The sequence below is a fragment of the Platalea leucorodia genome (assembly GCF_965183815.1).
Source record: "Platalea leucorodia genome assembly, chromosome: 4".
Lineage (NCBI taxonomy): Eukaryota > Metazoa > Chordata > Aves > Pelecaniformes > Threskiornithidae > Platalea > Platalea leucorodia.
Window position 1 is genome coordinate 118,141,588 of NC_138826.1, and position 22,876 is coordinate 118,164,463.

At 36.7% G+C, this 22,876-nt stretch overlaps 1 protein-coding gene across 1 annotated transcript in view; it reads right to left on the reverse strand.

Annotated features, from left to right (window-relative positions):
- SEMA3A (semaphorin 3A) overlaps positions 1-22,876 on the reverse strand; it is a gene marked incomplete at its 3' end in the record, with an annotated part of 171,668 nt that overhangs the window by 69,526 nt on the left and 79,266 nt on the right. The window lies entirely within an intron of this gene.

A 22,876-nucleotide genomic window follows, 5' to 3' on the forward strand; every position in this document is an offset into this window, starting at 1 on the left:
CCAGTTCTCAGTTGCTTATACCTAAAAATTCTCTACGAGGTAGATGCGGAAGGACTTCCTTTAACCAATATTTGCAAGACCAAGTAGCTTAGGCTGTAATAGGAACTACGGCTTGATACAGTCTCTTTTTGTCTTACTGACTAATCAGAGATTGGTCATCTGTTTTAAGAAAATAAACAAAAAATAAATATCAGATTATATATCTAAAATGTATGTGTTGGTAGTAGAAAGCAACTAAGAAGATGTTACAATATTTTCCCCTATTTATTTCATAACAGATCAGCTCTTTACCTCTGTTCTCAAGCACTTACTGCTTCCACGGACTATCTCAAGCCTCCCCCCCCGCCTTTATTACTCTCATCATCCCTTTCCAAACACAGAATCATAGAGCTCCTGGCTGGAAGGGCTCTTTAGATGTCATTAAGTCCAGGAAGACTTGAAAGAAGACTATTGTCAACACAGGGTATGGTCAGTTTTGGTTTTATCTTGCCGAGCCATGACAACCTTCAGGAATGGAAATTTTATAACCTTTCTGGGCAACTTCCATTGCCCTCTTAGTGAAGAATTTTTTTCTAAACTGAACCTTCCCAGGAACAACTTGTGACTTTTTGTCCTTATTATATCATCTGCAATGATGGCAAAGATGCAAACAGATGGCAAAAGCGTCCATCGTAACTGCCCTTCAAGCAGTTATAGACTGTTCCTAAGCTGCCCATTCTGCTTCACTTCTCCACACTACGTCTCAGGCTAGAACTTCATGAAAGCTTAACTAACGTGTAAACTCCAGAGTCTTACATTGTCTTGTGCTCGCAAGCAAAAGTCTCAAAATTATGCACAATAGTTTCACCCTCAAGGGCAACACTCCAGTGCTTAGTGCTGGAGACTTGGCACTCCACAATGCTGCGGAGGATGCAAAAAAATATCAACAACTCAAATTTTATTCAGCAATTGCTTTGGTAATGTTTTTTTAATGTGAAGATCATTCAGGCAAATAGCTGATGTCTTTCTCATGAGCAGTGAATTCAAGAATTTGGAAGCAGCGCTCTCCCTGGCACCCTGCCTTCCCCATCTTGCTCGTTCATACTGAATCCAGCCACGGGCCAGGCCAGTGACCAAACATATTTCCAAATGGTATTATTTTAAACCTATTGAGTCCATGTTTCTGTAAGTGGGTCACAGGCTACAGTTTTTATTACAGGCTTGTTCAATTACATCATGCAAGCATATATCTGTGTGTGTATTACATATTTTCAAAGGAACATCAGAAGGACTTCACATTTCACTCCATTTACTGGAGAAAAAGGTGAAGGGAAAATGGACTGTTAGCAGAATGGTCTATTTGGAGGGGCCTACTGCACTGTACGATAAAAAGTTTGGACACAACTTTGTGAAGTTTGATCCCAGAATTCAAGCTCAATCTCCTAAGGCATGTTCTTGTAGATGTAGCCTGCCTGATTATGTTTATACAGTCATCCTGTATCTGTAATATCTTTCACAGTATTAAATTTCTTTCTTTCCCTTTGTCTTTCTTTCTATTTCTTAATAGTCCAGACACATTCCTTGCTTCTATCCAATTTTCTGACTTTGCTCCTTCTAACCACAAATGAATAAATAATGAAAAAGAAAACTGTTTTTGAAATTCTGCTGTAGGGTCCATATCTAGATCTTGCACAATAAATAAAAACGGTAAATTGAGGAGAGTGCTATACCTCAACTACAATAATAGAAAATGGCACTAATTCTACAACCCATTATTGAAAAATGTTATTATCAATCTACGTTTTCTCGGGATTTCTTCTTAGTAGATGATAATTGCTCAACCTGCACACCAATGGATATTTGATAAGGCTATAAAGTCAGTGGCATGACAGTTAAAGCAGAATATATTCCCAAGATAATCCCATGTGTCATTATAAGACAAATAGGAAACAGATGTGGAAAGTGATTTGGTGTAGGAAGGATCTGATTTTTTACTGTATTCTTCTGGTTTATGTCACTGTAACTCTACTGATATTGGTGTGTAGCAGGCAAGAAAGAGTGGAGAACTGGGTCAGCGTAAGTCAGAGATGATCTACTCTTCTCTTTGTGGTTGTGGACTAAAGCATTTGAAATAAGAGACATGACAGGGAAATCCCACGGTGTTTTCGTATTTCAGTTAAAATGCAATGTGGAGACATGTACTATAAGTTTCCAAATGTATGGCCAAGTAATAATGACAATAAATACATCACTGTTAAGTGCCAAATAAATGTATCATGGTTAGTTTGAGGCCCCAAGGAGATTTGATAAACATGCTATAGGAAGTCTAACCTGTCACAAATAGGGTAACTTGCCCAAATGGTTTTTTGGGTGCTGATATCAAACTACCTCTATCTATCTACAAACCAACAATAAATACAGGCAACAAAGGAATAAACTCTTTTCGATGTACTTCCCCACCCCCATTTTAAAAGCCTAGAAAACAGTATGACTAATGATAGGTACTTGATCGTACTAGTCACTGGTCTGTGGCATTTGCACCCAAATTCTGCCCTGAGATGCCATAACAGCAAGAGATGAGATGAGAAGTCAATGTCAATATTTGAGGGTAAAATTTCATCTCTTCATTTTTTATAAAAGGTGTGCTTGATCATTTTCCAGGGAGTTAGCCTCCACGTGAAACTGGAAACTCAGGTTATGCTCCTGGTGTTGTAAGTCCTGTCCACCTAATTTACACCTCAAAACCTGTGTGGAGGCAACAGAGGGAGCGAGGGCAGCTCTTGAGTAATGACTCAGGGCCAAAATCAGTCTGCCTGGAGCTAGCAAAGACCAAGGCTTTGCTCGGAGGCTTAGAGGAACTTTGGACTGTGTGAGTGTGGCCTTCTCTTGCATAGTAGAGCCAAGAGCTTTTAGCTGGAAAGAATGCACATTATTTGCTCTCAGAAAAAAATCTGATCAGTTTATAATTTTGCTGCCTCTTGGGTTTTACAGTTAATTGAATGCAAAGAAAGATACTGCAGTGAGTCAGCAAATACTCTAGCCATAAAAAGCAAGAAAAACTGTGTATTCACCAAATTCTCACTGTTTCAAAATTTTGTGAGTGCTATTATACCATCAAAGACAGGAATTCATGACAAAGCAAGCCTGCCAGGAAATTGTCTAGAAATGCAAAAAGAAAAAAAAAATATCCAAAGAAAAGCCTTTGTTAACTTAACAACAAGTCCAATTTATTGTCTAAAACCCTTCTTTAGTTTCACTGGCAGCCTGAAAGGACATTACAATGTATTTCAAACCTCTTTAAGGATCCTCATAGCTAAAAACCTTGCAGTAGCATGTTTTATTTAGTTGGTGGTGGGTTATTAAACTCTAGGTTTATATCTCATTGATGCTTCTCTGTAATCCATAATAAAACTACTGAAAATGAGAGACTATTTAGGTCTTGAAATTCCACAAACTCATAAGGACAACAGCTGACTGCAAGCTGAAGTTACAGTCACACAACTGGTGGCTCATGGTATGGCATGAATTGTTTCATCTTTGTGTGGTGGAAGGTTATGCTCTGGCTCCTTAAAACACGTTTTCCTGTAGCACATAGCATGAGAGATGGCAAGACTCAGCCAGAAAGAACTACAGTTCAGTCATGGAAATGAACGTAAAAGTTATTGTCATTCCCATTCTTTAGCCCTATGATCTGACATTTCAAGGCTCTAGAGATTCACTTTCAAATGGCTGAAATATGGTTGAAATAATGCCCCATATCATGATACTGAGTGGTAACAAGATACTGCTATTTGACAAGACTTATTTTATATCTTGCTATTCGATAGCTTCAGTCAGCCAGTGTACCAATACGATATAATGTTACATATACATATAAACATACATATACCAACTGTATACCCATATATACATATATATGTGTATAGACCCGATATGATAACTTTTTAAACCATTTTTTATATCTCTGTCAGCAGCTAGCCCATCCAGAACTGTCTCAACAAAATAAGGACAAGAAAGATGAAAGCATACACTAGTTAGTTTTGGTAAAAAAAAATATTAGAAAAAAAAAAGTCTTTTTTCCCAGTTTAGTACTATTTCTGGCTTGTGAGAAAATGCGTGGTTAGTGGGGAAGAGCTAACCTACCAGAATGGACAACAGTGACTGCTGAGTTTCAGGGTTATTTTTTTCCTGAAACTTTTCTGGCAATTCACACAGAAACTGTCCCAGAATTGCTGAGCCTAACGCAGCGAAACCACTGCCGGTCAATAATGAATCAATGCAGTGCAAGCAATTGATCTGAAGAGGCTGTGTTGATGGAGTGTGTACAGCTACTAAGATGTTACTGGTTTAAATTATAAAACATGGAAGATATAGAGAGGTTTGACAGTGATGCTCCCCAGCTGTTCTACTGCAATTGAATGAACTCATATCCTTACTCTTGTAACCCCCAAACCATAAATAGAAAGGAGCACATCTCCGGGGTATCTTGCAGGGGCTAACTGATCTCCACAACAAGCTGCCGAACAATAACATGGGATGGTCCAGAAACATTCAAGATGCCAAGAGCCTTCGGAATTAATGCATCCTTTGTTTAATAAAAAAGGTAGAGTTGGTCACAGCTGTGAGCTTTACTGATCTCTTGCTGTTCTCACAAACTCTTGTGCTACCATGAAGCATTTTATAAGACAAATAAACTGGAGGTGGGGGGGGGACACGGACGGACAGACGGACAGCACACACCCAAAAAACACCACAAAACACCAGAAAAAAATAACCCCAAAAGATGACCAGAGTGGAGTACCTGGAGTATCTGGAGTATGACATTGCACTGGGAAGGAGTATCCATTTGGAGGACTTTAAGGCCAATGGTAATGTCTCTTAACTGAGTCAGAAGTTGCTGGCATTGAAATATTGTGTTCTTTGTATTATTATTCAGTGTTGGTGATAACAAAAAGAAAGCCCCACTTCCAATTCAGAGAAAAACTTTCGGACATGTTAAGGTTTGGATTTATCCCCTCTACATAGAGGCATTAACTGGGGTGGCTAAATTCGCTGCCCTAGTCACAGGCAGCAGAAGGCAACAGGTTCCTCTGGATGTTGAGTCAGCCCAACACAGAACTGCTGTTCCCAAGGGCAAGACCTCTCTTCATTAACTGTAGAGGAAGCTTCATATGAATTTAGGTCTGACCTAAGAGTCTTTCTGAAATGAACACTGCTGAGGCAGCTGATTGGAGACACCTGACTTTTTGCAAAAAGATGCTGATGGTTTCGTTGTTTGTTTTCTTTTTTTTTCCTTTTTTTCTTTTTTTTTTATTTTTTTCTTTTTTTCTTCCCTCCAATATAGTAATTTCAGTGAATTTTTTTTATCTTCCTCTTGCCCAATACAACTTTGTGTGCATACAGTTTATGACTATATCAAGGATATTTCACAGAGTTTTTTAAGTACATTTCACTCTATGAGAAATGATTTATTTATGAATTCTGTTACTTTTCAAGAATAATTTTAAGTGGAACAACTGTGCAGGATATGGCCATGTTGTTATTGTTATTATATTTCCTATTTCACACTTAATCTATTGAGTCATGAAAACTGTTAAATATGAGGACTTTGGTTTCAGGTTTGGGAATCATGCTGTTATGGAACTTTTAATAAGAAACTTTTATTAAAGTCATCCCCATGGAATGCTTTATTTTTAAAAAAGTGCAAGTGCAAATAAATATAATGTGAGAAATTATGCAAAAAATACAAATATTAAAACAAATGTAAATGTTGAGGCAAGTGGTAACCGTTGGGGAAATAAGTGAAAAGTGACTGAAGCAATAATGCAACTGTTTTAAATCATTAATTATTAAAAAAAAAAAAAAAGAAACAAGAAAAAGAATAGAAATATATACAACGGGTTTCTGACTTTCAGTGTTCAGGCTCCATATGCTATAGGGTTTTTACCTGCGCACATCTGGGGGATACTGGATTCTGGAATCACCTTTATTATGTTTTGTTTTTCCAACTTGAGGCTTAGCAGAATTGAGTTATCGGAAACCAGTTTTAAAACCCTGTGGGAAATCACTCTAAGTGACAGATCTTTAGTAAAATGCTGTTCCTAAGAAAAGGTTTTCAGCTTCTGTAGAACCTGCAATTGAAACTCTCTTGGGCTGCTGTGATGCGCTAAAGAGGATGGAGAAGGAACTTTATTGAAAAGCATTTACCTGCAAAACTGATCATGAGCTCCTAAGAAGATCTGCCCACCTCTCTGTGCCTGCCCTCAGGCAGCTTGCCCAGTTTCTTGATCACTGCAAGACCTCTCAAACAGTCTCTCCATTAATCTGTGTCCTCTTTTTCAGACCCAGGAAATAGTCTTTCCACTGAGCCACTCTACCTGTAGATATTCACTGAAATTTTGGTACCTGAAAATCTTATTTTTAATGTTGAGATAAAAGAGCTGTTGAGATGACATCCAGCTCCATGCTTCATTCTGTAGATTAAAGAAAACAGAACAGAGCTCTTGATTTCTGTTTCTCCTTTTATCCCAATGTCACTCCTACTGGAAAGTTTTCCTGGCTTACAATATTCAGAAGATGCCCTAAGATGCAGTAGACAACTCTGGTAAGCACAAGTTTTGAAACCTTGTCTCCCTAAACTAAGCTGAATTTGGACAACTCAACCCTTTCAATAGCTCTCTTTCAGTCAAATATTTTGTCCCACATTTTTCTGCTTTCTTCTGAAATTAAATGAATTAATATTTATTAAGTTACCATAAACCTTCACAAAAAGGGATATGTTTCATATCTATCTATCTATCTACCTACCTATCTATCTATCTACATAATTATAATTCAATGAATTTAATGAAAGGGAAAACATAGCCAAATGGGCTGTTCAGGAACAGCTGGTTCAATCTATTCATTATTGCTAGTTTATGGTCTGTAAGTGTTTCCGCTTCTGACTGGAAGACAAGCCAAGTGTCAACGTCAAATAGTGAAGACTTGTTCACACCTGAACGTACTAGTTTGCATACTAATACTGGTATTTATTTGAAGAATAGCCTCTTTTAAATAACTGTGCAACATATGTAAATAAAAGGAGGGCAGGCACAGTCAAACTGAGCAGCTGTTCAGAAAAGAAGTATATGTTTGTGAACTTGGTTTTGCAATATTTCACAAGCTAGACACCAGATGTACCTGACATTCATGCAACAGTTTTTTGGGTTTGTGTTTTGTTTTTGTTTTTGTTTTTTTTTTTCCTAATGATGTCATGTACCTATTTACACCAATTTTAAAGCACTGCCTAAATATATATTCTGGATAAAATATTGCTATAATTCTGGATAATACAAATAAATGAGCGGACATGAAAAATATCAAGGAATTTCATTATGGTGTCATTATATTATTTATCCCTTTAGAAAAACTTGCAAATACAGAGTGATCAGAAAAAAAAACAACCCAAAACAAACCAAACACACAATTAACATGAATGACATGTTAACCTTGACTGATTAGTAAAGACACCAAAAATGTCATCCCAATAGCATACGAGACACTAGATACCATCAAGGATATTGAACAATTCTCAGAGGACACTGAGAATTAGAATGCCTTTGTATTGCAACTTTCTGGGTTGTCAAGTGTAATACATCACCTAAGATCACCGTCTGGCTCATATAGGATGACCTCTGGAAATATAACCACCATACAATGACTGTCTGTTCTAGTCAAGTTATTAAGTGGTCCGCATATGTAAGCAATAAGATATACAAACCTAAAACCAGTACACGTAACTGAACTACATAACCTAAAAGTCTCAATTCTTTAAGTGTTCTTATTCTTACCCCCAACATATTTTCCATTAAAAACATTTGGAACAGATTCTAATTGCTCTAGCAGATTCTACGATTTTGTTAAATAAATTATTGGGCCATACTCTATTACACGATTGTACTAGTTTTCTATGGTTATTTTTAGCATTCAAGACCACTGCTTTCCCCCTTTGTCTTCTGGATTTCCTGTATGTTATTAGACTGTGGTGAGGTCAGGCATCAGAGGAAATAACAGCAGTGTTAACTCCTAGACCCAATGTTTTATGAATTACTGAGCATCAGTGATGTAATGGCAATAAATCTAACCCAGTCTCAGTCTTGTGTCCTGTTGTAAATAAATGAAGTTAGCAAAGGTGTTATTTTATTCAAGAGCCTTCCTGATGAGAACGAAAATGCTTCCCCCGGGGGATTGTTTGTAAAATTGCTTCTATAATTAGGGTGCTGTTTAACAAGAGAAAGGTTTTCCAGTTTTCCTGGGGAACTTTCATGTCTGAGTCAAGGGTATCTTATTTACAACACAAAAACGACTGCAAATTGGGGAAGCAACATATAGAAAAGACTTAGTCAAGTGGAGTTAACATATAAGCATATGGCCAAGATTTTCTAATTTCCCAAGTGATTTTCAATGCTCCTGAGTTGGGCACCCAATTTAAGGCTTGCTCAAGGGCTCTGATTTTCACTGAATACCTTCTTGGGCAATTTAAAATTCTGATACTTGAAACTGTTAGTGACTTCTGAAAATTAAGGCATATGTCTGCCTTGCTTTTTAGGCTATCTGCTTTTTAATTCCCAGCATGGAAAAATCTCTAGTATGAGCACACGTCCTAACTAAAGTCTTCCAAAATCTGACTCTAAATGAGTGACCGAATAAGGAGCAAGCCTAGAAAAATATTATGAACTCTTTTTCCCTAAAATAAGACCTACTGAGCATGCTTTCAGAGAATTTGTGCAAGTAACAAAGAAGGGGCAGAGAATTACACCCACAGCAACTATTGTAACAACTATTAAGCTTTTCTTTTTTTCTAAGATACTGCAATCTATCTGCAACATTTCACTCAGAGAAGCCTGTAAAGTGTCAGGTCTAGCCCAGTGTTTAATAAGTATTCAGATTTTAAAAAAAACATAAACAAGGTCTGGAATACAGAAGCTGAAATCCTGACCCTTTAGGCAATTTTTCTTTTCCTGAGGCAAAGCTTAGATTTGCAATCTCTGCAATAAGCACTTCTCTTTCGTCTTTGTTCCCTCCACTTGCTTTCAGTGTGACACCACCCAGCCCTTCTTCAGCCTCTTTTTATTTTTCTTCATTAGCAAAAAATAATATCCTCAACATGTTAATAACTGATATTGCATTAGAGAACAACGCATTTGAAAAGCTAACTTCTATTGTGCACATGGAGACACAACTAACAGTAGACATAATTATAACCTCTTTCAGTGACAAGTTGCAATTATTCCTCATGGCACTGTCTTTAAGAGCAATGCATTTCTCATACAGGTTGGGTTTTTTTTATTAAAAAAGTCAAGAATGTTTGATATTCTTTTCCCAGTGCAACAAAAACTTTGCTGACACAGAAACAGATGGATTTAAGTGTTTTTGATTCAGGGTGACTGAAAAAAATACATTAAAATTCATTTCTTTATTCACTATCTTGCCTGCTTTTCTAGCACCCAGAAGTCCTCAGAAGGGGAGAGAGTCAGCGAAGCTGGCAAAAATGTGTAATACACTCAGATCGTATGTCTATATATGTACACTCATAAAGAGGAATGCACAATGTCAGCGGGGTTAATCAGCATCCAACCAGATAACTCAATTACTGATATTCATATTTTCAAAGAAGAAATGCTGCCTTTCATTTAACAGAACTTTGGCTCAAAATCCTGGCCGTTTCACCCAGTAAGATCATAGTATATTGTAGTGTGGCGTAGTGTAGCTTAGTATTATATAATATTGTACAGTGTAATATAGATCAATTTTGTTGACTAAAGCAAACTGACAAACACACCAACCTCTCACAGGAAAAAAGTAGTTCTCCTTAAAGTTCTGTTGATTTCTGGGATAATTTTCTGTAGCCAGCTTTAATGGAATCCAAATGATTAAGTTATTCAGCTTTTTTTGAGAAAGAAATATGACATTCAGATTACTTCATGTTTCATCACCCACCACCACCTTACAGCCACAGTGTGGAGTGGTTATGGTCAGGAATTGAGTTAGGCAGGACCTCGTCTTTGTGCTCAGGGGAGGGTTAAGGACTGTAACAATGAACCCTACAGACTGCAGCTAAGGGCGATGCCATCCCAAATATGGTGTGATCCCTGAGACCTTCATGCATATCTTCTCAGGCTCTGCTCTCAGAGCTTCAACCTGGAGCCCACTGAAGTCAAAGAAAGATTCCCCTCAAGTTCAGTGAACCACAGAGGAATCTTTCTCATATCCCTTGCCATGTTTACATGTTAACTCGAGGTCACAGCAAATCCTTCCAAATGACTATGAATTAAAACAGTTGTTCTCCATCACCATCAATTTAAAAGGTTTGAACTGACGAATATACGACTTCTAAACTTGCATCCATACCATCACCCTTCTGCTTTTTGTCATCATTAAAGTAATGGCAATAAACACTGAGAAGAAAAATCATGTGTGTTCTTAATCCATACTGATTACTTATTTTAGAATATCTGACTGAAATGCAAGCTTCATTTGCATTTATGCAGATAATGTTAAATGTTTAACTGCACTTTGCGGCTGATCCTTGAATTTTATAATTACACACAAACACATACATGCACAAACAAAAATAATAAGACCTGAAATATTAATCATCTCACCTGCTGTGCCAAATCACCCTTTTAATTTGTTATTCATAAACAAAAGCACCTTTAGACAATGAGCTGAGTTCTCTCCTCAGCGACGCTTGTGCAGCCCCAGTGAAAGCCAATACAACTAAAGAAAAAAGTCAATTTCAGAGATTATCGAGCAGCATGAATATCAGAAGCATCCATGTGTTTTTTGCACATCCACAATATAAGTGCAATTTTTACATCATTGGGTTGCTTCTAAACCATCTTGTCTTACTTTTACAACTGGACTGTTTCCTTACTGTAAGTTAGCCCTGGATCCAGAAAATTTGATCCTAATTGGTAGGGAAAAAAGACATGCCTTTGTATTTACTTATTAAAATCTTCTCAGACCATCTGCAAGATAATGCTGCTCAGCTTTCTATCACCTTGGATATAAACATTTCAACAGGAGAAGGTGTTTGTGCTGTTTGAGGCACCTTCTGAACTCTGCTGAGCTTATCTTTTCTTTATAGATGAAACTTTGTTTACCTAAGATTTGAACACTGATTACAGGCCCCTGAGAAAGGGGAGACAGTTTTTGAAACTTTGTCAGCTATAATTGGTTCCTGTCGAAACGTAAGTCCCTCAGAAAGGGAAGAACTCAGAGGTACGGCCTTGTAGGAAAAGTGACCAAACATCTGCAATGATGCTGGAGTTTCCTTGTAAGAAAAATCTCACAAGTGCTAGCAAGGTCCGCTAGTCTCACACTGCACATTTAGAGATGCACAGAAAAACTGTGGGAATGAAATGTATCTTTCCTCTTTCCTTTTCTTTTGTATGCAGGCATTAAAATTAACACTTACAAATGGAATCTGAAACATAATAGCCCAGCTGTCTTCCTGTTTCGGGAGGTGTTAGTGGTAGCAGAGAAGTCAAATTGCAGGATTGGCATTTTATTCTCATATCAGTGACTAAGCATCTGCTCCAAAACCTATTCAGTCTATGGCACTCTCCTCTCATCTTTCAGTGGCCTCTGATTAAGGCCTCAAAAGACCAGAAGCAGCATTACTTTTTGTATAGATTAAAGAAATGGGAATTTTAAAACTACATTTCTGCCTGAAAATGCTTTATTTGTCAATGTTAGAGATAAAATCTCATATTACTGACTGAAGGCAGCTAGAAGAAACCAGAACAACTTGTGTATTTACTTCAAGGACTTTCTGGCACTTTGTGTAAAGACTGTTTCCTCTGTACCTTTCCACAGAAAGCAATTCTGCAAACACTATTACAGTACCTCATTTTATAGATCAAGAACAAGATTTTAAAGTCACAATAGCTTTTTTCAAATTTTATTTCATTTTTTATGAATGAGGTTAATGCCCAGTAGCAGTCAAAAAAGCAAATTTAATGTTAGGAGTTTCAAGGAAAGAAATAAAGAACAAAACCAACAGAGTCTTTATGGCTCTATAAATGCATGGCACTCATGAATTTTCAGTACTGCATGAAGTTACAGTCTTCTAACATAGAAAGTATATGGCACACTGGAAGAGATATGAAGAAAATAAGACTGTTTGCAGGTTGTTCTAAAATGAGAAACTGACAGGTAGAAGGTCTAAAACAAAATAAAGTGTTGCTCCTCACATGCTACAATTTGTATGGCATGGGATGTTGTGGATACTTAAAAGATATATGAGCTCAAGAAATGCCAGTACTAATTCATCAAAACCAAGTCACTGAAAAGCATTAAACACAGAGATTCCACCCCTAGTTCAGGAAATCCCTGAACAACGAGTGCTGGAGCCTGGGAGACTAACTATATCACTAAGCGCTGCTGCATGCTCGCCTTCTCATTCTCTTCCACTGGCATCCATTATGGGTCCTTGTGAGAACCGAGATACTGGGCTAAATGAGCCTTTGGTCTGAACAGATTTGACTGTTCTTATGAAATGAGGCAGAGAGAAATTAGGTAATTTAGCCAGGAAATCGATGCCAAAGCAAAAAGCTAATGTTCTAGTTCCTGAGCCTTGTCCAGTGCCATAAACAAAAGTATATAGTCCTGCCTCAAATCCTAGTAAAGCTAATGGCAACTTAGCTTACTCAGCGCATATGAAGCTGCACACGATGTGCCAAGTAAAATCGGTAAGGATCACTTGTGAAGGGGAGAGTGCCTCGGTCTTTGTGCCCAGTTAGCCTTCAGTCTCCCTGGGATTCCCAAGGAATACCTCTGCTCAGTTCCCAATGCACAGACGAATTGCCATATGCAAATAGCCACTTGTTTTTTATTCACTTGGGTTTTACAAGAACTAGCAGTGGAAGCAAAAAATCCCTCTCACAGATTACCAGCTCTAAAGCAACTTAATATTAATTAGCTAAACAATCACATACACAAAAATTAAAAAGAAATAGGTCATTTAACTTAGAATAAAGATCAGATAATGCATACCACACAATTTCAGAGAGAGAGATAAGTTTTTTTTTTTTTTAAAGTGACTTTTATGATTCAAATACAGTCAGTGGAGATTCACATGACAATATTATTCTAAAATGTTCCCATCGCATCCAACACTTATTAAAATAATCTAATCTGTTTAAACATATTGGAGGGAAGAAGAGCTGATATGTAATTATCTCTTTCCCTAAATTGTTCTTTGATTTGGTTTCAGGGTTCAAAGATCCACCCAGTTTTTGTGTTAATAGCCAGCACTGATGTCACTGGGAGAAACAGAACGGAAGATAGAGGTGGAGGTTGAATTTGAAGATAAATTGAATAAAAACATTAGAAACCACTGGATAAGAAAAGCAAACAAACAGCCAAGTCCACCTCTGGTTTCATAACTCTTCCTTGTTTCTTGATGTATCATAATATCCTTCCTTTCCCTTTTTAATCATGCAAACTTACAGCTGTCTTTTTAAATATTTTTAGACTCAACTTCAAGTGCCTCACTTGATACCATATGTCACACGTTTCCTCTTCTTTTTGTGAAATGGCTTCAGATAGAATGGTTTAACCTTATTTTCCTGCTGTCTGGATTTTGTCTCTTGGTATTCAGAAGCTTCTTTCTATCTTGAATGTCATTCATTTTAAGTCATTTAATCAAATCTTGGTCACAGGTTTTAAATTCTGCACTGTTAATCTTCTTAACTAATATAAGAAGTTAAAACCACATTTATTACAAATTGTAGCATGATGAAGATACATCCCTACGTAGAGCAGCTAAAGGACAGTAGAAGATTCTTGGTAGAAAGTTACTAAGTGTAAGCTGCAAACACAAAATGAAGTGACAATGACAGGGTGTAAAATAGACCAGACTTGCTCTATCTTACAAAGTCCAGATGCTTTTTTCTTTCTGCTGCACTCCTACCTTTCTACTACCTCTGCCTTGCCACCACATTAGTTTTTAGGCATTTATATAATTTTCAGCATGTGGATTTGATCTACTGTCTTAGATGACAATGTCTAAGGGAGAACATCAAATGCTTCTAACAGACATACATGTGTGCACTGTTACATTTCAAGAGTCTGAGCATTAAAATCTAAATTTAACAGCAGTACTTAAGTTCATTTTTTCAAGTTTTTTTGAAGGCTGTTGTGGATTGATTTTAGCTGGATAATAATTTGCCTCAATTCCTGTACAATTAAATTGTATCTGAAATTTCATACTGCTTCCTGAGTTCCCTTCTTGTATTCAATTTGTATAATTTTATTCTTTCTAGTTCAGAGAAATGTAAATCAATATCCAGGAACTTTTCTGAAATGCATTGCTTCTGAGTGACTGCCTCATTTCATTTCATTATTTTTACTTCACGGTCATGAACATCCCAGATATGATGATAGGTGTGAAAGATAAGCACTATTTCTGAAAATGCATAATTCTATCCATTGACAAAGGATAAGGCTGGATAACTATACCAGCTGACTATGTTTCAGGTGATTTAGATCAGGTAAAATAACTTCTACCCTCTGAAATTAGGCTGTAATCTAAGTCTAGGGGGACTAAATTATCTAATACCAGGAAAGAGTAAAATACTGAAAGCCTCAGATCCTCCAACATACCTCCCAGTGGCCATCTATTCATCTTTCTCACTGTCATTTTTCCTCCATTTCATGACCCAGTGTTCCCTGGCACTACAAGAAACCCCCAAATCTCTCTCCCTTTCCCCTTCAGAGTGTCCTGTCTGTGGTGCTGCCTATGGAGAGCCGAGACTGAAAAACAGCTTGTCCTTTTGAAGAACCTAAATGCAGAAAGACTCCAGATTTGGCTTTACTTTACATATATGAGCAATCTCCCTGAAAACAATGAAATATTTTTCTTAAGTTCCTTCTGAATGGGGTTCTGAGACTGCTTTTCATAAAAGAACCTTAGTGTGCCCATAAATGCATGCCCAAATATGACAGATTGGCACATAAAGCCTAATCCTAGCTCTACAGAAATCAAAAAGTAGCCAGCGATCACAGCGTGTGAGAGATTTGGCTTTAAAAACAACTTCAAAACTAAATATGCAGCTCCCATATTCTTTGCCTTTGTCTCCAATTATTCACTGAAATATCTTGAAAAAATATTGCAATCTCTTTTTAATGAAATAATTTGAAAATTTAGCTATTGCAACTAAATTCAGCATTAAGTTTCATTCCTTCATCTGTGTAATGATAAGTGGTAGTTATTCATGCTTATTTTTATAGCTCTCCTCATCTCACCTCTTATCAGACAGCTAGTATATTTAAAATCCTCCTTACACCAGGCACTTTCACATCCAACCTTTATTTCCCTGCTTAACCTACTGGCTTTTACTACAACATTGCTTCTGCTTTTTAGGAAGTCTTTGGGTGAATTTTGTTGCAGTTCCTCATACCCTCTTTTTCAAATTTTACTTCAGTCTTGTCAGCCCGGAGAAGCCCATGTGATTAGAAGCAGTAGTCCCTAAAGAGAAAAAATTAGGTAGGGAAGCTTGAACTACTCATCATGGTTATTTGACTACTGAAAGAAATACCCTTATTTTTTTCAGTCAGAAGATCAAAAAATGTCATTTTTCTAGAACATAAGTTTGAAAAATGAGAACAAAAATCCACTTATACTATGATGTAGTTAATAGACACCAATCTTGTCAGTAATGAATTTGTCCTGTAGTATATAAAATTTGGAATTGACCAACGTTGCAAATTTTCAAATAAGGTATGCTCATTTGAAATAAGCATTTCTTAGAAATTTTTAGAAAGCACCTGAAAAGACTGAAGTCCATTAGAAATTATTACATCTTATTATTATTATGAACAGTGTCAGTGATTATTCTGAGGTACAATATTCAATTTCCTTTTATTTTTTTTTTCCATTCAAGGCCTCAGATAAGAGTGAGGAGACATGTTTTCTTTAAAAGTTTGTTTTTATTGTTTTTATACATCCTTCCATCTTTATTCTCCTCAGAGAAACTTAGACAATTACTTTTAATGGCATTTAGGTTCTTAAGCACCCCATTAAAAATGAGACTGAAGTTACTAAGCCAGATAAGCACCCTTGAATATGGTGCCTTTGATGTCTAATTTACATTCTGCTAGTTAGGTATGTAAATATGAAAATTCAAATTCAGGTAGCTAAATTTCAGGAGTAGGTTAAAATTGTTTTTCTGGTATCTTAAATCCAAAACTAAGGAAAGCACTTAAGCCTGTTTTTAAATATGGTCCCTGTTAAGGCACAACATGTAATCATGTATTCTTAAATCCATAAAAGTTATTGCAAATGCGGTATTTTCCTGACTCAAGACCAGTGAAAACTAGAAAGCCACCAATAAAAAAAGATGCAATCCATTTTTGCTCCAGTTTAAGTTGTGCAGTAATTTAAATCTGAGTTAGCCCCAAAGGATATTACTTTTATCTGTTGGGAAGTTTTAGAAGGGCTAAGTCTGGATTTGGTTCTGTCCATTCTGCTTACTATCCAGACAAAGAAATAAGAAAGGAGTTGTAGGTATAGCTGAAAAAAAATATGTTCTTTTCATTTTTTTCCACCAAAGAAATCATTTTAGACCAGGTTTTGATTCTTCTTACTCAGATAATGTGGCTCACCAGAGTAAGTTGATGCTTCATATGAGTACGATGTAAGGCTTTTTGTAAGTAACTGAAATCTCCAGCTTTTCTTACTGTCTTCTATTATCTGTTTTAAAGTATTTCCTTATTTATTATCTTTAATACTCCATGAAATATACTGATTGTAAAAATAATATCTAACTCATTAAGTGTTATCTGAACTACTTGCTACAATGTCAACTAAAATAAATCACATTTTTTAAGGGATTCTATATCATTCTTCTACAAAAAATAACAGGCATTTTCCTTTATTTTCTTTTAGCCCTCTCTTTAAGACTTTTACTTTGTGGTTCTGATATGTGACTGTTTTTATAATGTCAGGAAAGTACCTTGAGTTAAAAAATTTATTGTGTTACAATCTTTGCACAGAGAGATTTAGCATTTCTGTATTAACCATCCTTTACACTGTATTCTTACTATATCCCTTCAAGGTAATCCTTTTTACAGTGGGTCATGGCTTTTCAACGTCTGCACAAAACCACATTTGCACAAAGAAATAAAAGCCAAATTCACAAATCTACAAATGACGAGCAGAAAGGGCTTGTATTTCAGCTTGCTTTCCTGCAAAATCCTTTGAAAGGCTAAACAGCCTTTTCAGTGCAAGCACTAATCTGCAGGTTTGTATCACTATGTTTGAATGTAATGAGATTCCAGTAAACACAGGCATGCCATGCCGACACAGTGAGCTCAGTTTAAGAGAAGCTTATTTTCAGTTACTTTCAGGCAACTAAAACTAGACCTGAAATACTACTTTAACTGAAATGAGAATGCCTGTGCCGGGATTTGCACTACCTTAGTGAGACATTCACAAGTTTGCTTATGGACAAGGCTTAAGTCATGCAGAGAGATCTTCCACCATCAAAATTCCGACTGCCTTGTCCAAACTTTCCTTTTTTTGTCTCCCTTTCTTGACTGAGGTTAAACAAAGTCAACTTTCCCCATTACTGTTCTATTTATCCCCACCAATCTTTAAGAGAATACACAGATCTTGTACTCATGTCTGAATCATTTATTATTATCTTATGCCTGTTGGAAGAATCTTTGAGGCCTTGTTCCATGTTAAGCGATGCCCAGTCTTTCCGTGTCCTAAATTCAGTATGAGTTTCACAGCTTTTTAGTTAGGAATCAAAATTCATGATCTAGACTAAACACTATTGACTTCAAGGGATTTGTTCTTCAGTAAGCATTTCAGGAAAAGACCCTAGGTATAGCAACGGTAGGCTGATGAAGACTTACTCTTTCATTATTCCTACACTTGAGTAATGAAACCAGATCTCTGTTTCTTATAACAAAAGATGATGAAATGCATAAACAGAAAGGTTTGTTAAAATAGAATAACATAAATTGTTATTCAGAAAAAGTAAATGAAGTTAAGCACCTCAACCAGCTATAAATAAATCGAATATGCCACCATGACTATTGTTGATATACCACCTTCATGACCACTGATGCTTAGCCAAACAGACAATGAAAGTTGGATTAACTAAAGGGAAAAACCAACAGCACTATTGCTCTGCAGTTTTCTGCTGTTTGACACATGGTTTGTATTGTAGGTGCACTCATACCCCTTATGAAACCCTTTGCAAGCTTGTAAATAAATATTAGCTACAGAGAGTAATGTTGATTTATACAAATGGCAAAATGCTTTCAGCTTTTGTGTTGGTTCCATACTTCAAACAACCTGGAAGTATAGGATGAAATGATTAGAGAGTTACTCCTTTGAAAAAGTAATCAATGCCATTTGTTTTCTGATTACACGTTTACCGGTTCATAATTAAAAAAAATAAATCATACCTCAAGGCAAAGGAACTCAGTGGAAGAGAGTCTTCCTCTCTTAGACTGTTTTTTTCTAATCTTCCTTCAAAACCTGTTTCCAGGTCTGGAATCAGGCTGAATCAATCAGTATACATGCTTTTACTCTGCTCAAGAAGTAACAATCTTTATTAGCTGAGAAGCTGCAGCACAGTAAGCTGACCAATTATTTGAGAATCCTGGTATTAAGACTTTTTTTCTTTTTTTTTTTCTTTTTACACTTATGTGGTATAACTTTGTGTAGGCTTGGCCCTTATGTGTGTAGAGGGTCTTTGAAGGGCATCTAAAGACTATGCAGTGGACAGATAGCCCCATGACTGATATTTAGCTTGTCTGGGGATCTTTTTTCGCCCAGGGACATGGGATTGTTTTGCCATGACAATGACTAAAGCTTCATCTTTCAAGAAATCTGAATTGCAGAGAGTAAAACCAATTAAGGCTGAACCTCTTGGCCTGGGTAGAAGCCTGAGAAGAACCCATAACATTGGTGTCATCCTCAGCTGAAATGTGTAGTAGCTTTGCATATTACCGATAAGATGGTGCCACCACTGCTAATTATCTCACTGGCATAAAAACACATATCATAGCATGAAAAAGGCAGATTTCTATCAAGAATTCTTCATTTTTTCTTTTCTTTTGCCAGTACTTTCCTGGCTGTGTTGTGAGCAAAGATTTCTGCAGTGTAAGACAAGTTTTATTTTTTTCTTTTTAGCTGTTTTGTCAAAAGACATGATCAGGCAAAACATTTAAATAAGGGTAAACTTAAGATATGTGAATAATGTCATTGCCTGGAGCAAGGCCAATGTTTCAGGAGGACAGCAGAGATCTGAACTTTACACCTTCTTGCTTACATATGAAAAGGTCTCAGATGAATGATCTATTTATCTAGCGGATTGTTTCTCTTTAAACAAAGAAAAAAGCAGAATGTACCGTGTGTTTGTCACTGCCAGTTCGCATAATGCTAGGATATTATTTTTTAGGTCAAAATCTATGAAATGAGCTTTCAATCCAGCATGGAAATTATGGGGAAAAAGTAAATTTCTCTCTTTGCTGTAGTGCTCCTCTCTGTCACTGGTGTTGCTCGTGTCATATTCCCACTCGAACTAGTGATGAGAAATGTTTATCTCCAGATCAAGCTGCTTGCTCAACTTTCCTGGTGTGGTTTATATTTAATACAGAAGAAGGCAGCAAGCTAGTAATCCCTGGAAGCATCCTTCTGATGAATCAGACTAAGCTGTTAGCAAAACTCTAGTCACTCATGACCGGGCTTTTAACTCCATGTAGTGCAGAGGTGTGAAAAAGATCGGGTGAAGTTTAATACTTCTCTCATCCTGAGTAGTGCTACTTGAGATTTGCACTCATGCAGCACATGATAATTTTGATATTCCATTTCTGTCCATCAATTTTGACACTTTGCTTTTTCACCCAATAGCATAAACATTATTTTACATATAAGAAAAACCGAGATTGTTTTAGGTTTAAAAACAAATGAGCATATCTTCAACTCCTCAGCTTTCTGCCACCAATCATATTATACATTTCTATGCCAGATATTCTGCGCATAGAATAGATTACTACAAAGCTGATATTTAATTTGCTTAATTAATTTCATTGTGAAGGTATGTTTGAAGCCACGTTATTGAAGGATTCCTCCAAGGTAACCATTTAAGAGCTAAGTAACCTTTAATTACTTTGCTGTAATGATACACATCTAAGACAGATATTGTTATACTGTGACATCTGAGCACTTTAACCTAAAGGTAGTTATTAGCACTCCCATGCAAGATTCATTATGGATCATATTTCATTAATGGAGAGTATTGTGTTCTTATCTGATTATGTACTCGCGAACATTTATTAACATATCTCCCTGAATGTGACCATGTTGCAACTCAAAGGAATCCACAGTTTTTCGTAAATCAGGTAGCATTTCTTAACTAAAATATATGCTATCATACAAGGGAAAAGTTACATGACAGCTCTTCTGGAACTGTTTGATACATACACTAAAAAGAAAGAGAGTTACTTAGGGCTGGACAGTGTATATAATTATGATTAGCCATGCAATATTTGTACAAGAAAGAATTAAAATGCAAATTAATGCTGCACTGCAAGAATCACTAGTTGTGATTTATATCACCACAGGTGAGAAGACAGTCCAGACTTGTAGACGACTGCAGATGTACACAAATTAGAATAGATTAGATGACATAGCAAGTCACCGCCAATTCTAATAGGCATGAATTCATCACGATACATTTATTCATCCTGCACAATACCTCTTTTTATCTAAGGTTTCCAGTGGTGACTGGTTTTTCATCCAATGTGTTTCTCACATTCTTTTCTGACTCATTGAGCTAAAGAAAAAACACATTTTAAAAAAACAAGTTTCCTTCTGGGAATAAATAAAAACAACCATATGTGAATTGTCTACCGCAAATAATGCAGAAGCTGAAGAGAAAGAAAAAAGCAGGTATTAGCTTGTCTTTCCTTGAGTTCCCAAGTAATGGTAGAACATTACTCACCCTTTTCCAATGAAATGAGTTACTTAGGAAATAACTAATTTACTCAAAGTCCACAGAGGCATGAACGAGTCAGAGGCATGTATTTCATCTGAGTCAGGTCATAATCACTAAATTATTTGTCTTACATAAACGAGGGAGAGGTGAAGGAAGGAACAGAAGGGCACAGTACATTTCCCTCACAGGAATGGTATTTAAGGCAAGATACAGAGATTCTATATGGTTTATGCTCAGGAGCTCAAAGAGGAGCCAGCACATTTCCAGACTTACTCAGTGCCACAAACAGAAAGCAAGTTGTTACAAACTATGCAAGCTAGAACTGAGAATGAACAGAAGAGTAAACAAATTTTTTTCCCAACTGACTTCAAGTGGTTTTATTCTTAGATTTTTAGGACAGAAAGTTGCTGTGATCACTTAGTCTGATTTCCAGCATCACACAAGCAGTAGGCATATGGGACAAGCACAAATATTTAAAACACTGCCTGTTTCAGTACTATTCTTAATCTCCCACAGTCTTTCAGCAGGAAATTGATTAACTCTTCATAGCAAAAGATATGGACTAATGTATAAGGAAGATAACTATTTATGCTTATGCACTGCTTTCATGTCTGTTATTTTTAGGTAATCTTATGCACAGTCCCATGTTCCTTCCCTGCACAAATACAATCTCTGTCTACACCATGACCCATTCCTAAAACTGGATTTTCTTCCTGCTGACAGGTACTATTGCAGTGATCAAGCATACATTGCTGTACTGGGTCTTGTATTCACATAAAAGTATTGTTTAAAGAAGGATGAAGGATTTTCTCTCCTGTCAGATTTTAAGGTCTTAAAATACCTGATTGTTAATCTATCTGTGTCATCTTATGCCAGCAAAACATGTGATGCAAAAAGATGAAAGGCTGTATACCGATAAAAAACATTTTCTTTATCCTTTGTAAAGGTATTTAGCAAAGTTATAAAGTTACACAGTGGTTAAACTGTATCTGCTCTTGTTTTGCAGAGATCCTTCCTCTTGCAGCCATCTTCTCTGTGTGTACAGCATATATGGGATTAATTCTTATTCACTTTCTTACATGATTCAGTTAATTCTCTCCTTAAGAAGCAAAGTACTAATTACTAATCACTAATCAAAATAACAATATTTGGTATTATTTTCTTACTGAACTATGGAATAGTGGCATTTTATGATTTGAATGTACTTAGATAGTAACAAATTTGAGACACTCTTTGTATAACACAGGGCAGAAAAGAAACTCAGTTTCAAAACCTTGTAAAAGCAGGGAGGCATCTGGAAAGTATTATGAAAGTATTTTCACATAAATATGAGTCTGTACATAAAAATGGGGATGGTCAAGATAGCAAGAGAAGAACAATTATTTCCTGTTCGACCAGGCAACTGCTGGAAATACCTATGTACTGCTGTTTACTCACAGAAATAGTAGCTTCACCTGCAGTTGCTCTGCTTTTTATCAAAGGAGAAATAAGATTTAATCATTGTGGAGAAGCCAGTTTTGTCATGCCAAATGCAGCTGCTGATGAAAGAAAGGGATGCATAAGGAGCTTGGAAGCACACCAAGGAGGCCTCCCATTGTGGAAAGTGACTTTTTTCTTTCCTGAATCTGTTTGAAAGATTGCTTTTAAAGCCATGAGTGTTCTCATCTTTCCTTTGGGGAAATGCCCCTTTTCTGGGAATTCTGAATGAGACTCTTATGGCCAGAAGCAACATCAGGAAGTTTTGGGGAGAAGCTCAGGAATAAGCCTTCCCATCATTGCTGAGCAGCCTGCACCATGGTTGTACACAGCCTGACTGGGCCCCTTCCTGGGACAAACCGCAGGCCAGTCATCATGCTGATGTACCATTAAGCTCACACAACATTGTATTGGGTTTG